The sequence below is a fragment of the Gossypium raimondii genome, chromosome 1 (genome assembly GCF_025698545.1).
Source record: "Gossypium raimondii isolate GPD5lz chromosome 1, ASM2569854v1, whole genome shotgun sequence".
Classification (NCBI taxonomy): Eukaryota; Viridiplantae; Streptophyta; class Magnoliopsida; order Malvales; family Malvaceae; genus Gossypium; species Gossypium raimondii.
Window position 1 is genome coordinate 21,677,134 of NC_068565.1, and position 10,541 is coordinate 21,687,674.

Below are 10,541 nucleotides of genomic sequence, written 5' to 3' on the forward strand. Positions count from 1 at the left end.
TCCGAATGTTCAATCGGGAAATTTCTCACTTTTTCTCATTTTTTCCTTTTTCACTAATCAAAGTCAATTTCTTGTCTTTCTTGACTTATAATAACACATTTAACACTCACATTATTCAATCCAGTCCAAAAATCACATTTTGGCAAAATTACATTTTTGCCCCTAAAGTTTCACAAAATTATGATTTTACTCCTAGGCTCGAAAATTAAACTTTATTCCTTTTTCTTATGTTTTATGACATGCTGAACATTTTTCCCTTCTATGGAAACATCAAATTCTCACTCTAACACTTATGAACATTAGATATTTTTACCGATTATGTCAATTTACTCGTTTTCACTTAAAATCGGCTAGCAAAAGTTATTTAACATAATTTCAAGCTTCATATTCTACCATAAAACATCAAAATAAACATATTTCACCTATGAGTATTTTTCCAAATATGAACCCTAGATTAAATTATTGCTAGAATAAGCTAAATCAAGTTACCGGGACTCCAAAAACGTAAAGAACATTAAAAATGGGATTAAATCAAGTTACTCTTGGCCATTTTTGTCGAACAAGTTAACCAATGGTCTAATTACCATTTAAGGACCTCCAATGTAGAATTTCATAACAATTGGACACTTCTAACATGTAGAACTCAACTTTTGCACTTTTTACAATTTAGTCCTTTTGACTAAATTGAGTGCCCAAACGTCAAAATTTTCAAACGAAATTTTCACGAAATCATTTTGTGAAATCATAGACCATAAAAATATAATGGAAAATTTTTTTTTCTCGTGGAATTTGTGGTCCCGAAACCACTATTCCGACTAGCCCAAAATTCGGGCTGTTACAACTCTACCCCCTTTAGGGATTTTCGTCCTCGAAAATATTACCAGATAGTAGATTAATGATTTCTTTCCACACAGTATATTTCAAATTCACACATGATTTTGGACTTTCATATCTTTTATAGATAATCACATAAATTCATAAGAAAATCAAGATAGCGATATTTCAGCATCTGAAGCTACACAAAGTATCGAAAAATTACAATCCATATAGAATGATATCCATTCCTATGATAAAAGAAAATTTCTAGAAAGATCAATGTCACTCATAATTAATGGAATCCAAAGTAACAGAAGCAATATAATCTTCACGTATATTCAATAGAACAATAACCAGTAGAAACAAAATATTAGCCTCACTCAGACTTTACAGTCGATTTTCATATTCACACAAGGGAATAAATACAAAAAAAAAAACATGGCAATGTCAAACATAACCCAAACAAACCAATAATTCTTTTATCTATTAATATGTTTAGCTAATGTTCTCATACGATAAGAATTCTTTTTGAAACTAAACAGTCACATATTCTTCTGAGGATAATTGTACACACAGAATGTCTAAAAGGAATCATAGTAATTACCCCATTATAGCTATTGTTCTCAGCTATTAATACAATACAAACATTACTCAATTGCTGTCATCAAAATTTTCACATTATCTCTTTACTAACAGAAATCGATCTAGAAAAACTTTCAGTTAATTCTTTCTTTAAATAACATACCTGAATAAATCATTTAATCGGATTTAACTTCTTTTGTGACAGTAACTTTGCATAATCTGAGTAAATTTCAGAACTATCCAATATCTCTCTTTTTATATTTTCTTCATTTGCTAATTCATTCACTTTTCCGACCATATTATTAATCTTCCGTACACAAACTTCTGTAACACTACACTCGTAAGCTTATTCAACCAACATCTTACAAATTTCATTGTAACATTTTACTGATATGGGGGGTGAGTGTAGTAAAGCCTCAAATTTATCTTACACATAAATGCGCATGACACATACTATCACAAATAGCCAATTCATTACTAATTTCACATTCTCAAAGCATTTAATAAACATTTGCTTTTAATCACTTTTGTTCTCAACACATAATTAATATGCCAACTCAAATCACTAATTCACAATCGAAATTTCTATATAGCATCACAATCCAAATATCATAACTCATGTGCTCATATAATTATAACATTTATCAATAACAAAATGTTATACTCTTTGATCCATGCCTTTATGAGTTTCAACTCATAATCAATACATTTTCACTCAAACATTTAAGTGTTTACTTCTATACTGTCAGAATTAATTCAGTCGAAAAACATATCGATCTCATCAAGATAATTTTCATCATTAGACAATACTAATGAGGGGGTGATGGTGAGGACATAAAGCTTTTAACTTACTCTCATAGATACACATATATATATGACTTTGCATTCATCATCAATGTAATACCATCATAACCATTTAGTTCATTCCAAACAAATTAACACATCTATTTATTATGAATATTTTCTGTCACCCACAATTTCACACAATGAATTTACTTACTCGAGCTCAATATTAATATCTATTTAAATTTTGATACTTAGCTTCTATTTTACTTACCGACATTTATTCAATTAGAGAACGTCTTACAAAATTGAGTACTTCATTTTCTCTATGCCATAGTCCAACTATGGTCTTATACATATTTACATATTGATGCCATAGCCCAGCTATGGTCTTACACAGTAGCACATATCACACCGATGCCATATCCCAGATATGGTCTTATACGGAAATCACATATCACATGTTGCCATGGTCTAGCCATGGTCTTTTTCGTTAATTCATCACATATCACTGAATGAAAGTACTCATTCTTGCGTTCTACTCAATTTAATCTTCCAATTCAATTTTCATACTATTATAATATTCATGGTTTAATAGTAAAGACATAAAACAAAATATCTTATTATCTTTAACTTAACAATTAAACATAAGATTCTACCATATGCACATACTGATTTCACTTATTCTAACAGATATACATAAACACACATTCCATCTATTTAAGTAAATTCGCTTACCATACTCACTTAATCAAATATGTTGAGCACATAGCATCATATAATCACCAACATACTTGGATGAGCTTATCACAATATAAGCATTTTTTTTAACTTATGATCATCTATTTTCATACTTTCTGAAATATAGAATTTTTTTTCATTCCGACTATCTATCTTCATACTCATAAGTGTGCCGAATTTATTCTCTTAGCTTGAGGACATGCTTAGTTACATATAACTCAAATCACATCTCGATAATTCAATTCACTTTAATAAAACAACTGTATTGATTTCAACTATCAAACACTAACATATCAAGATACTATTTTCTTCATGCTGAGGATACAACTCAAACACACAACTTTCAACATTCTTTTAGCATGCAAACCAAAGATCCGTTAACCGTATTAGGTTAAGGAAACAAATATTTTGATTGAACTCATTAACTTTAATCAAATTTACCTGAGGAAAAATTCAATCATATAATTTTAAGTTTATGCTTTCATTATTTATACCTTTCTAAATTTCGCTTTCTTCATAAACACATTTCAATTACCTTAATATAAATTTTCAAATTATTGAAAGCAAATTTGGTTAGAAGTCATCTCTATCATAACAAAACAATTTCCTTAGAGCCAGAATGTATTACACTATCACGAGTAATAATATAACATATATACCTAAACTCACATACGCTATGTTAGTTCGAGAACAGATAAACCAGAGCTCTGATACCACTAAATGTAACACCCCAAACCGGTCTAAACATTAGGGCCGAATCTGGTGATGTCACATTGTAACACCCCTTACCCGTATTCTACGTTGGAATAGAGTACGAGGCATTACCAGAATAAATACACTTATAAACATATTAAACCGAGTTATAAAATTTCATCCAAATTAAAAACTTTCAAATTATTATCTTCGAGTCACTAATTAGGGTTTACGAGGCCCAATACATACCTATTCATATGCTCAATATATCTGTTAAATCAATCCAATATTGAAGAATCCACTTTAAGTCAAAATCAATATTAATCACAATCATAAATCTTTTCATGTTCTTTTCATATATCACTAACTGAACTTTGAATGTCAATTTACGAAAATATATTTCACTAACACATTTTGGTATACACAATGTTTAATTGATGAAATCATTTAATTGAGCTAAATTTCATATTCACTCCGAATTTTCTTCTATATCCATAAATGCTTTCACTTACCATTTACCTAACCAATTTCTCGAACCAAGCTATCACACAACAATAATACATCACCTGTGCTTCATGAATTCAATGTTCGAATCATATCACCATCAAATCCATGTCATTCGAATACTTAAAGTTTATTCAAACATATATTATTATGTTTCATATACCAAGCATATGTCCAAATTACGAATACATAATCAATTCATTTGTCATTTATTTGACTAGCAAATTAATCTCAAAGTTCATAACATTTCATTACTTAAGATATGCCATAAAACACTCCTTTAACATAAACTAGCACCATGGCTGAATTTTCAGTATGCTATTTATTCCCCTTTTTCCGAATCACATAGCAAAATATTACAAATATGTATATCTTTGAATACTATAATTATGCATCAACTTACCAACATGAGTTAATTCATGAGCCACTCATGACATCATTTCATGCCAAATATACCACAAGCATATGCTATGAAACTTTATTTTCTTTCATGAGCTTACCATGACCAATAATGCACCAATATAAGCATCACTCCTATTTCATCATTTATCGATTATAATCAGACATTTAACCAATTATATAAAATTCATTCATATACTTTACTATCCTCCTCCTCCTCTCCATCCTACATCCTTTATGTATATAACATGCTTAAATAACATTATACATAATTTCACTATTCACTTATATTTAAATTCAAAGTTGTCTAGTCGAATTACAGTCACTAAATTATTTTTCTCCGGAGCTACAGAGCTCCAAATTAAGTTTTGTTAATTTTCCCCAAAACTATACTCACATATCTTCTTACCATAAAATTTTCAAAAGTTTTGGCTTAGCCAATTATTACAGTTTATTCTTTAAATTCACCCCTGTTTCACTGCTCAACATCTCTGACCTCTCTTCACTAAAAAATGAATTATCTCATTGTACAAAATTTAGATGATATTTTCGTTCATTTCCTTTGAAAATAGACCTATTAAGAATTCTATGAATATGAATTATAACTCATAATTATTTTTTACAATTTTTAAATATTTTCCAAATTCAGAATAGGGGATTCTGAAATCAATCCGACCCTGCCTCACTAAAATTCAAATATCTCAAAATATGTAACTCTTTTGCTTGCTCTGTTTCTTTTATGTAAATATAGACTCATGAAGATTTCATTTAATATCCTATTCACTCTCCAATTCAATTTCCATCATTTTTGGTGATTTTTCAAATTCACACTATTTTCACTGTCCAAAACTGTTTTGTTGCTAATTTTACTTTTTCATAATTTCACTTTTTCACTTTCAATCATTATTCAATTCAATTCCACACATATATTCATCATTCAATCACACTTAATCGTTATATGATCTCATGTATTTTCACTTAGTCAATTTCCCGATGAACACTTCGGAATAATAATAGATACATGGTGGATTCAGCACATAGCTACCACCCTTTGTAATCAATGATCACTACACCAAAACAGGCTTCTAGCGGCGATTTTTTAGGCCTTTAGCGGTGCTAGGCGCTTCGAGAAGCGCCGCAAAAAACGCCGTTAATGACAGCGTCGCTAACTTTAGAAGCGTTTTTAGAAACAAACGCCGCTAAAGAACAAGACCTTTAGCGGCGCATTTCCCACAAACGCCGCTAAAGACTAAGACCTGTAGCGGCGCTTTTCCTACAGATGCCGCTAAAGACCATGACCTATAGCGACGTTTTTCCCACAAACGCCGCTAAAGACCATGACCTTTAGTGGCGCTTTTTGTCACAAACGCCGCTATAGATTAAACCTTTTGCGGCACTTCTCACAAAAACGCCGCTAAAAACATAACCTTTAAAAAAATTATTCTAATCAAATAATATTTATTTTTATGATAAATATTATATTATGTTTTATTTTTTAAATTTGAACTTGAAATATATTTTTAAGGATAAATAAAAAATATTATTTAAATTAAATTTTCTATGAAAATTTTAACTTTAAAACTAAATATAAAATTAATTAATTTAATTTTAGAATTTAAAATAATAAATTAATAACACAATTAAAATTCAAAAGTTAGAACTCAAGTTGTCATAAATATTAAAATAAAAATTTAAAATCATAACTAAAATAAATAATACATATGAGAAATAAACTGACTAGTTGAACCTGCCTATGACTATACACATCACAAGAGGATTGAGTTGAAGCTCTATCAGCAACATCTTTAGTTTCATTGGCGCTGCAATTGGCACTCTTTTCCACCTCAAGATTGGAGGCAAAGTCTATGTCATCTAGGACTTTGGTGAAGAATCAGAAATTCCAGGGTCTGCACAAGGCTTTTGCACTTCTATTGCAGTTGAAAACCAAGGTATACCCTGTTTAGCATAGAGCAAAATGTAGGCTTCCTGGGACAGCACAACTTCTTCAACACAAGTAACCTACAAAAGACAGAACATGACCATTATGCACTATTATTCTAAGTACCATCAAAATGTTACCGAGTATATTACAAGTTGACACTTAAATTTCAAACTTAGGATGGAAATTTGCAATATCAGTGAAATTATCAGATCCAAATGCTTGAAGAACAAGCAAAATATTTAAAGCAGTGGGGAAATAGAACCCTCTGTAAGGTATCCTTCATAAGCAAGAAACTTTCAACAAGAAACACATTGTATCCAGTTCAGAAACTGGATATGTTAGTAACTGTCCTTAGTAAAAACCAGAATGCACATTAAAATGTGAACAAATTCATCAACGCTTACCCTTGAATCATTCATCTTATGCCACATATTAGGAGAGGATCGAATGTAGCAAACATAGTGTCCAGAAGTAGGTCTGAATCCGGAATGTTTCACAACTGCAAATAGTTGATACCTCAGTTCCTCCTATTGCAAAAAGGATAACAAATGAAACAAGTTCAATAATCATGCATTAAACATAAATTTTGTCTTGTCTAATATGCTCACAAAACTAATAATCATGAATTCAAAATCTTTTAGATTATTTGATAAATAAAATATTTTATCTTTCTTGCCAATAAAATAAAATAAAATAAAATAAAAAACAAGAATCAAATTAGTTCAGCTCCAAGTCCTTAGTCAAATTTAATTAAACCTCAAGTTTTTTGTCAAAAGAAAAGAATATATATAAAAAACCAAGAAAACACATACCTAGTTTGATTGGCAAAACTTCGTTTTCTTTGGTAGGCGGCCATTGGGAAGATTAACAATTAATTAAGAAGATGAAAGAGATAGACCTTGAAGAGTTTTTTGCAAGCAAATTGATTAAACTTCTTCTATGTCCCCATGGGAAATATTGTTCTTCATGATCTGTGAACAGAAGAATTTTCCAGAGGTAGTACCATCAGTGATGATAATGTATAAAGAATTTTCCATGATCTGAGAACATGGAAAGAAAAAGCTTCAATTTTCATTCTTCAAAAGGAACTGTGTTGCATGGAACACCAACTGAAAAATAGAAGGGCACTAGAGAGTAAGAAAGAGAGATGTATAAAGAATGAAATATTGTCTACACCTGCTCAACTTCAACCATTTTTTTCTTTTTACACTAATTCATGCTGTATATGTAATTTTACAGTAACAAGAACACATAAATAAATCAAGAAAAAAATTATGTATAATAAATTATGTATAAGACTTACATAGAAAATCATTAACAACATAGAGTTAAAACTGAGTTGGATCTAGAACTCACTCACCAACAATGGGGATACAAAATCATTAAAATGATATGTAACTTCTAAAGGCTTCAACTTCTGAAGATACAATCTCTTTAAGCCGTCTATAATTGAAGTCACAGAGGACAAAGATATCTGTTCTACACAAGAAAGGATTAGTTACACATGCTAAGGATGCAGATAAATAAAAACACACTAAAACAGGATCAAGTAAAGGAATTAGACAGATATTACCATCATTAACAACAAAAATACCAAAGCTAAAAAACGTAAGTGTTATGGAAGTAAAATAAAGAGACAAATATGAATTTGATATAAATAAAGGAATTATTTCTAACCCTAAACCCTATACCTAGACTAAAATGGTAGTAACAAGAGTATCAGCAGCAAAGGAAGATCAACTATAAAATGACAAAACAAACCTTCTTTGATTTGAAGAACTACCTGCAAGCCCCCAACTTGTAAAATAACATATGATAGTGAAATCGGAGTAAACATCAAAGGTTACAACAAGAAAGTCATACCATTGCTTTCAAGGCTACTTGACTTTGAAGATTGTTTATTTCTCTGAATAAATCAAGCAAAATGATAAGAAATTCCAGACACTAAGCATATGGAACATAGAGTTTGAGAAGGTAAAAGTAAGAAGCCACATACCATGATTAATGTATCTAAGCCTTCCATTACAGGAGGTCTAATATTCTCAAAGTCTACTGCAATATATCAGCATACCTTAACATTAGCTTTGACTATTATACAAGACTATAAATGTACTGGCAAGACAACCAAAAAAATAGTTTCTAAATAAATAAATGCACCTCAAAAGTTTTCAGAATGAAATAAACATTCAAACCATGCAATTCAGAAAGAGGGACATGCTAAATCATAATACCATCACCATTCAGGAAATCATGTGATATTTGATGACCTTCTTGAGCCAGCGAAACCAGCTAAGCATTAAAAGTAACAAGAAGTCAGATTAGAAGAAATCAATAAGCAATATATATTATATCATAATCCAAAGAAACTTGCAACTCCTAACCTGCATAGCAAAAATAAGTTCTTTGAAACTAAGAAATCCCTATCTCTTAGAATCAGTAGTTGCCCACACCTTTAAGGAATCAAAACAAGAATGTAGCTGAATCATTTAGAAAATAGCATAAAGGAAACAAGAACAGTAATCAAACTCAAAGTTCGCTTGGATTTTGCTAAATTTACCGAAAATCAAACTTCAATTATTCAATTGAAGATTTAATTTTGGAGATTACGCTCAAGTAACATAAGCAATTAAAAGTTCCCTTATGTTTTTTAATAGATACTTCAAGTTTAAGCTGAACTTAAATAAATAATAAAAATAAAAAATCACTGAAAACGATGAAAATAGAAGAATATTGACCTGTTTGAGATCTGGTCGCGATAAATTTGACATACCAAAAAACTTGATTGCATCATTTCCAGTAATGCGTCCATCATTATCTACCGAAAAGAAGATATTAAAAAATTGTAAAATAAAAATTTGAACAAAAAGTAAAGCTAAAATCGTACCTGAATCAGCAAAGTTGAACCACTTTTGATAAATTTTCTGGTGTTCTTGAATATGCATATATATATAAATTCAAGGAGAGAAAAAGAAAAGGTTTAGGGATTTGAACGGTATTACGAGATGTTGGGACGAAGGAACTCATGGAATTTTGAGATTAAAAGGGAAAAAGAATTAAGTACAAACTTTTATTTGGGTTATTTAGGGCGTGCGATGGAGATGAGAAGAAGAGGGAGTAACGAGCGGGTAACCAAAAATCATTTTTTTGGGAGTGAGCGGGATTTTGAATATTTATAAAAACGCCGCTATTGCTTACTTTTTGCGGTTATTTTCATAAAAACGCCTCAAAAAATCATTTCATTTTCTATTATACGACGCCATTTTGCTATGCTAAAAATTATTTTAAAATAAAATTATTTTTGTGGCGTTTTTCATAAAAACGCCGCAAAAATTTATTTCATTTTAAATCATAAAAATTATTAGTTAAGTGATTTTATAAAACATTTATTATAAATTGAATTTTAAAAAAATCAAGTATTCTAAAATAAATATCGATATTTTAATAAGAAAAAATGATTAAATGGTCGTAATTAATTATTAAGTTAGAATTATCCAATGTAAGCAATTAATCTCTCACATATCAAATTTCTATTAAAGATTGAGACGTTAATCATGATTTTATATTATTCAATTCCTATCCATATCAATCTGTTACATTAATTTATTTATTTATCATTTTTTTTAAATATAATATTTAAATCTGACTCACTTACCTTCCCTTCCCAATCTGTCAGATATAGATCATGATACACAAAGGCACACACACATAATGTGACTTTAAAGCGTTCACCTTACAGTATTAACATTTCAACAGCCAATTCGACACCGAGCGCGATTATTGAACTCCATATAATACCTTTCTAGCTTTACAAACCTTAAACCCTAACCCTTAAACCTTAAACTCCATATATATTATTTAAACCTTAAACTCCATATTAATGAATTAATTGATTGTATAAAATTTTATCATTTAACAAATCTCATGTAAACCTTAAATCCTAAACCATTTAATATATATAAAATTTATCTATTATCTTTTAAATAATTAAAACTATAATCATAATTTTAATATATTAAAATTAAAATTATTTCTTTTACAATTATATAATAAATTATTTAATATATAAATGAAGAAACACCAA

General features: G+C 29.6%; 1 long non-coding RNA gene across 8 annotated transcripts; it reads right to left on the reverse strand.

The window, feature by feature from the left end:
* Positions 1–6,158: 6,158 nt before the first annotated feature.
* LOC105785409 (uncharacterized) lies at positions 6,159–9,597 on the reverse strand. Of its 8 annotated transcripts, none has more exons than XR_008197071.1 (10): positions 9,345–9,597; positions 9,196–9,275; positions 8,842–8,910; positions 8,692–8,749; positions 8,457–8,512; positions 8,324–8,366; positions 7,821–8,243; positions 7,273–7,431; positions 6,865–6,987; positions 6,159–6,537 (listed from the first exon to the last, which is right to left on the reverse strand). It is a non-coding gene; the product is annotated as an uncharacterized LOC105785409 (long non-coding RNA). The 8 variants fall into 8 exon arrangements; XR_008197064.1 differs by having other exon boundaries at positions 7,821–7,934; positions 8,222–8,366; XR_008197070.1 differs by having other exon boundaries at positions 7,821–8,366; positions 8,457–8,509; positions 8,698–8,749.
* Between the last annotated feature and the right edge of the window lie 944 nt (positions 9,598–10,541).